The sequence below is a fragment of the Cyprinus carpio genome, chromosome B9, assembly GCF_018340385.1.
Source record: "Cyprinus carpio isolate SPL01 chromosome B9, ASM1834038v1, whole genome shotgun sequence".
NCBI lineage: Eukaryota > Metazoa > Chordata > Actinopteri > Cypriniformes > Cyprinidae > Cyprinus > Cyprinus carpio.
Window position 1 is genome coordinate 16530432 of NC_056605.1, and position 6000 is coordinate 16536431.

At 36.0% G+C, this 6000-nt stretch overlaps 1 long non-coding RNA gene across 1 annotated transcript; it reads right to left on the minus strand.

Annotated features, from left to right (window-relative positions):
- Positions 1–1321: 1321 nt before the first annotated feature.
- Positions 1322–2536, minus strand: LOC122138384. The gene is made up of 3 exons (XR_006155519.1): positions 2475–2536; positions 2178–2248; positions 1322–1902 (listed from the first exon to the last, which is right to left on the minus strand). It is a non-coding gene; the product is annotated as an uncharacterized LOC122138384 (long non-coding RNA).
- Between the last annotated feature and the right edge of the window lie 3464 nt (positions 2537–6000).

The window sequence follows — 6000 nt, forward strand, 5'->3', positions numbered from 1 at the left end:
AGTGAGAGCACTTTGCAGCTCAAGTAGCATGGCTTTATTTTAGCTCTCAAAGGGAACAGAAGACTTCAGAATTTAAGTGCAAAAAAGGGCAAGGAAAAAAAGGAAGTGTTTTGCTGTCAAGTTTAGAGCAATTTTCAACATTACAGCAAATATGTTTGCACAGTGGAATATATTTGTAAGAGTATGTAATTTTGTATGTGTGTGTTATGTGCAATTTCAGCTTAAGACTGGGATGCTGTGGCAGGTCATGTTAATGCTGTCAGCGCTGCTTTGGTTTATGTCCATCTTCCTGGAAGCTCCGCCTCCCCATCACCACTTAAGATAGCCCTTCAAATGTCTCCCATCCTCTGCTGTGTTCCTCTCAGATGTTTTCCAGAACAGTTACAAACAGAATTGATCATTGTGATACCTGGGACTGCTCCTGTGGCTCATACATTTACATGACCACATGTATTACACATTTATCATGTATATAGTTAATGAAAATACAGTTAATAAAGTATTGTGAAATATAAAAATTTAAAGTAACTTAAAACTTACATTTCCAATTTTAATATGCTTTAATATATTATTTTAATTTGTGTCCTTGCATATATATATATATATATATATATATTATACAAACATACGTTTACAGTACTTATACCCACACACACCCACAAAATCACATATACTGTAGAATTGATATGAGCAATGAACCAAAATTAAGACCACATCAGGTCCAGAATTTCCTCAATTTTATAGTTACCCTTTTTCATTGTACTTTTACAATGTAATGATCGTCTGATATGAACTGCTACAAGCACAGCTAATCCACAACCTCTGCACAACTGTTACACATCCCATGATATCAGTGTTCCTGTCTTGAACTAGAGTCACATTACCAGTAATCCTGGGTCAGGTGCTCCATTTTAACTGAAAACCCCACAGACTGAGCCAAAGTAAACTAGTGCCAGGGCGGCTTTTGTGGGAGGGAAAAGGAACCCCTTTATGGCTGATTTTCTGGATAGATATTACTTACCTTTAAAAAGCAGAGCTGTTCTCTAGGGACCCATCCAGAATCCGGCCAAAGCGTTAAGGCTATTGTGTTAACACACAGCTGGAAGCCACAGCTACTTCTGTCATCAGGGCCAGCTACAAACATGCTTGTGTCTGGAACTGCCTGGCCAATTTCAAAAACCAAAAAAAAAAAAAAACCAAAAAAAAAAAAAAAAAAAATATATATATATATATATATATATATATATATATATATATATATATATATATATATATATATATATATATATATATATATATATATATATATATAATGCTCATATTGAAGCGAGAGTCATCTTCTGTTGACCCAGCTCATTTCATTACAGTAATGAAATTTTACTCTGTGACGTGGCACCATGGACAGATATAGCCTGTGTGAGCTTTACAAGCATAGAATATTGGCATATTGCTACATGTCTGAATGATTGAATGTCCTAGGTTACAAATTTTTAATGATACAAAAGATGAAGCATCTTCTCTAATAACATAAGCCTCCATTTTAACACCAACATAAAGGGCACTAGACACAAAAAAACAAGCGAGTGAGTAATATGCAAATGGAAGGTATTGTTATAAAATGTGAAAGTTCTGCCACTGTGTTTCGGAATGCACACCCATTATGACTAAACACTTTTGCTGAACAAAAAACACCCTAAAAATTGGCCAGATGATGAGGACTATGCCAATCTTTTAGAGAACTGCACACTGGATGTCGTCACTCAAATTGTTTGTCTGGAAAACTAAGCTGATCTTGGGGCATCATTTCAGGGTCATGTTCCTGGCCTCCTGTTGTTCTTGGATCGTATCCTGCAGAGATCTTTTTCATTGCCACTCCATTGCCCGTTTGACAGTAAGTGTAGCCTACACACTCAGAAAAAAGAAACAAAGCTGTCACTGGGGCGGTATCCCAAGGTACAAAAACTAAAAGGAACATCTTTGTACCGATTTACAAATAAAGGGTACATGTTAGTACCTTAAAGCTACATATAAGTATTTTAAAAGTACATATTAGTATCTTTTTTCCTGAGACTTTACTACATGCTCTGAAGTTTATAAGATTGCATTCAAATCACTGACACTAAACAGAAAGTTGCAAGTTCATTACTAATATGTACGAAGAAATTCAACCGACTTACCTCTGATTTGAGAAAATATGACGCCTTCAGGCACAGCAGAAAGTAGAGGGATGCAAAGTAGACTGTCTTTGCTAAAAATAAAAAATAAAAAAAATAAAAACCTATGAGCACATGACAAACAATTGTTAAAATATTATTCATGTAATTAATCAGCCAAATTGGCTTCAGACAGTTTTATGTCCATTTGGCTTATTTGTAGACTATACAGATTATTAGGAAAAGATAAAAAAGAGACACAGAGAGATTACTAAAAAGAAGAAGAGATTTTGCAAATGCACTGTACTCCTTTGAACCTACCTTTTGACTTTTGAGACATGGAAACCTTACTGTCAGCATTCTCTGTAATTTCTTTGTTCTGAAAAAGGGAACTGGTTAATAATTAAAAATATAACAGCTAGATGACCTATCACTTTGAAGAAAATGTCACAATGGCTTGACAATATGTCATATTCCACATATATATATATATATGTGTGTGTGTGTGTGTGTGTGTGTGTGTGTGTGTGTGTGTGTGTGTGTGTGTGTGTGTGTGTGTGTTTGTGTGTGTGTATACAGATATAAATATATAAATATTATATAATATAAAGTGGGTAAAATAAGTATTGAACACGTCACCATTTTTCTCAGTAAATATATTTCTAAAGATTACATGAAATTTTTACCAGATGTTGGTAACGATCCAAGTAATCCATACACACAAAGAAAGCAAAACAAGTAAGTTCAGAAATTAAGTTCTGTGTAATAAAGTGGCATGACACAGGAAAAAAAGTATTGAACACATGAAGAAAGGGAGGTGCAAAAAGGCATGGGAAACCAAGACACCAGCTGAAATCTATCAGTAATTAGAAAGCAATCCTGCCCTTTGTCAGTGGAAATTCATATCAGTTGGTTCAGTCCCAAATGATGGCCTGTAAAAAGGTGTCTCATGACCAATGAGTCACACAAGAAACATTTCATGATGGGTAAGAGCAAAGAGCTTTCTCGAGACCTTCACAACCTTATTGTTGCAAAACATACTAATGGCATTGGTTACAGAAGGATTTCTATACTTGAATGTTCCAGTGAGTACTGCTGGGGCCATAATCTGGAAGTGGAAAGAATATAATTTCACCATAAACTGGCCACGACCAGGTGCTCCTCGCAAGATTTCTGACAGAGGAGTGAAAATAATTATCAGAAGAGTTGTTCAAGAGCCAAGGACAACTTGTGGAGAGCTTCAGAAAGACCTGGAATTAGCATGTACAATTGTTTTAAAGAAAACAATAAATAATGAATTCAACCACCGTGGCCTGTGTGCACGCCCAACACACAAGGCTCTGTTGCTGAAGAAAAAACATGTTTTAGCATGTTTAAAGTTTGCTGCACAACATTTAGACACACCTGTGAAATACTGGGAGAATATATTCTGGTCAGATGAGACAAAAATTGTACCCTTTGGATGCCATAATACACACCATGCTTGGAGGTCAAATGGCACATCACCCCAAAACATCATGGTGTGGCACTGGCAAAATTCATATAATTGAAGGAAGGAATGGAACAATGTACTGAGACATTCTTCTCAAACAAATTATCTCAAACAAAAATCTGCTGCCATCTACCAGGATGATGAAGATCCGATTCCAAGAAGACAATGATCCCAAACACACAGAAAAGGAAATTCTCATTTGGTTTCAGAGAAAGAAAGGAAAGCTGGTAGAATGGCCCAGCCAATCACCTGACTTGAATCCAATAGAAAATCTATGGAAATAACTTAAGATCAGAGTTCATAGAAGAGACCCATGAAACTTCCAGATTTGAAGACTGTTTGTGTGGAAGAATGGGCCAAAATCACACCTGAGCAATGCATGCAACTAGTTTCTCCATACAGGAGGCGTCTTGAAGTTGCCATTACCAAAAAGGCTTTTGTACAAAGTATTAAATAAATTTCAGTAAGTGTGTTCAATACTTTTTCCCTGGGTCAATACATTTTATTACATAAAACTTCATTTCTGAACTTATTTGTATTGTTTTCTTGGTGTATGAATTACTTGGGTTGTCACCTTTAGAAATATATTTACTGAGAAAAATGATGACGTGTTCAATACTTATTTTACCCACTGTATGTATTTATACAAACATATATGTATATAAACACAGATCTTTATTACTGATGGCCATATTCTGTATATTCTATTCCTCATTTTTGGTTTCTTTACATTTCTATGCTTAGATTCTTTGGGGATTCTTTCATTTCTCCAAAAGAAGAAGTAAAGATGGAAATCTCTAGATTTCCGATAGCTGGCACAGCAGAGAGGGTATATAATGGGAGGTTTTAGGGAATGTTGGGAACAGCAGCTTGTCGAATGATTATGGTTTTTGTTGGCGGTGGGGATCAAAAAAGGAGTCTGGTGGGTTGGCTTGGAGGTGCCAGGTTGCTGGGACAACAAATCAAAGATGAAGCATCTGGTATGTCTGACTGGGTACTCATCACTCACGGCCAGAGCCTTTAGTGAGGGGAAAACCGAGCCCTGCCTGAGTACACAGCTCCCTAACCTCCCACCGTAGTCTCTTGTTATAACAGACAATGTTGACAGAGTGTTCAGCCGCAGTTTGGAAATGCTACACCATGTATCTGCAGAAAAGGTAGAGGCTTTCAGTTATGACAAAATGTGTTTAGATTGGGACAGAGCCCTGGAGCGGTGGTTTTTTATGGTCATGCGTGATAGCGGAAAAAAATTTTTCATGTTATTCTTCTTCCCATATGAGAGACACTGTCACGACTGGTGGCTAATGTAGTTATATGCAGCACACACGCCCATAGCAAAGAATGACATTTTTTATTTAGTACATTGGTTTGGGAAGGAAAGGATTGTAGAGTCATGGAGGATATCTTAGAAGGGTGAAATACCATCAGAATCCAATTTCTTTCTTTTATTTTTTTTCAAATGGGTAGGAAGTGTACACTACTGTCAAAAGTTTGGGATCAGTAAGTTTGTGTATGTGTATGTGTGTGTGTGTGTGTGTGTGTTTGAAAAAGTCTCTTTATAGGATCAAAGTACAGTAAAGGCAGAAATATTCTTACAATTTAAAATAACTTTTTGAATGTTTTTTATTATTATTTTTTTTGCAATGCAATTTATTCATGTAATGATAAAGCTGAATTTCAGCAGCCATTACTTCAGTCGACAGTGTCACATGATCCTTCAGAAAAATATAAAATATTCTAATATGCTGATTTGCAGTTAAGGAGTTGTGCTGCTTAAACATTTTGTGGAAACTGTGATACCTTTTGACAGGATTCTTGATGAACAAAAAGCAACATTTTTAGTATTTGAATTGTTTTGCAATATTTTGAAGTCTTTTTATTGCCACTTTTGATCAATGTAATGCATCCCTGCTTAATAAAAGTATAATTTCCTTCAAATAAAATTTTACAGACCCCAAACATTTGAAGCAACAGACTTACTTTTCATAGTGATGAATGCATGAGGTATATACATTGCAATGTGGATTGGCATCTCAAGGGTACAGTATTTAGATGCAAAAAGAAATGCATGAAAAACAAAAGCATGTTTCCATAAATTACAAGGTAAATAACGTGTTTACATAACAGCTCAAAACGGCCTCTCTTCTCTTGTCTGTTACATTTCCTGTCTAAAAACACAAGGATGGAATGTGAAACCACCCCCTGATTTACAGCAATGAAACACATCAAAAGAAAAACACTGACAGTAATAGTTGAGCCATTTCCCTTCACTCAGAGAAAGCATATTTTAAGTAACAATTATGGCTATGAAAACTCTACATGGAGGGAGGCGCCTTGACTGCACGCCAGGAGTGT